We start from the raw sequence: 1,512 nt of genomic DNA, 5'->3' as shown, positions 1-1,512 counted from the left end.
TTCATTCAAGAGTTGGTTCAAGGCGACCTGAAGCTCAGTCTGTTCATTCAAGAGTTGATTCAAGGCGACCTGAAGCTCAGTCTGTTCATTTAATCTCCAATTTCCAAGTTACAAATCAGACCGGCGGATTACTACCAAAAATGTCTAGCTTAACTAAAACATTCGTTCTTATACGGCCTAGCTGTGAGGTCTCAGTGGATACTATTCAGGGCTAATATAAGTTTACGGATAGCTGGATCTTAACTGTAAAACTGTGCTTATATTGCCCATGGCGAATCTGTACCCTCCGTTATTGGAAGGAACTGAATCAGTGGATAGATCTAAAGATGGGTTGTGAGGAGTACTATTGCAAGAAGGACAAATTCTAAATTACGCTTCAAGAAGTCTAACAGACGTGGGAAAGAGATATGCAAACGTTGAAAAAGAGATGTTAGCTGCTGTTAGCAGTTACACAGCTCTGCATGTTGAAGTCATTCTGAGTTGAATCAGACCACAAGTTGTTAAGGAGTATTCAAAAAAATCTTATACACTTGTGCCCACCAAGGTTTCAAAATATGTTACTAAAATTCAGAAATATTGTTTTGTATTGATTTATAAGCCAAGCAAAGAAATATGCGTGGTGGACATATTATAGACTTACTTTAAAAGAATTAGGGGACAAGGATAGTAAGGATGGAACGTATATGATAGTTCTAAGAAAATTTCTAATTTTTATGTTTCCAAATGTTTTTAATTCAAAAGAAAATAATTTATTTTTTGGGAGGATACAAGAAGAGACAATGAACTGTGTGCTGTAATCTGAACTGGATTGAAGAGCGTTGCCCAGTAATCCACTACTTAGAAGATATGAGCCAGTCAAAGATGAACTCACCTTTTGCGAAGGTATAGTTTTAAAATATTAATGTAATGTGATATAATAAAGTTATTTTTACATTAAAGTAATCTTTAACGTTAGCAGTGACGATAAACAAAACGGCTCAGCCGATTTTTATTTTCGATAGCCCATATTATTCAAGTAGATGCCTTCGATGTTTCGATAGCCCATATTATTCAACTAGAAGCCTTCGAAGTTTTGATAGCCCATATTATTCAACTAGACGCCTTCGATGGTTTGATAGCCCATATTATTGAAATAGAAGCCTTCGATGTTTCGATAGCCCATATTATTGAACTAGACGCCATCGATGTTTTGATAGCCCATATTATTCAACTAGATGCCTTCGATAGCCCATATTATTCAACTAGATGCCCTCGATGTTTTGATAGCCCATATTATTTAACTAGAAGCCTTCGATGTTTCGATAGCTTATATTATTCAACTAGATGCCTTCGTTGTTTCGATATCCAATATTATTGAACTAGACGCCTTCATTGTTTTGATAGCCAATATTATTCAACTAGAAGCCTTCGATGTTCTGATAGCCCATATTATTCAACTAGATGCCTTCGATAGCCCATATTATTCAACTAGATGCCTTCGATATCCCATATTATTCAACTAGATGCCCTCGA

This window comes from Halyomorpha halys, unplaced genomic scaffold, assembly GCF_000696795.3.
Source record: "Halyomorpha halys isolate HHAL.00 unplaced genomic scaffold, Hhal_1.1 Scaffold744.1, whole genome shotgun sequence".
NCBI classification, from domain to species: Eukaryota; Metazoa; Arthropoda; class Insecta; order Hemiptera; family Pentatomidae; genus Halyomorpha; species Halyomorpha halys.
This window is presented reverse-complemented; position numbering follows the sequence as displayed.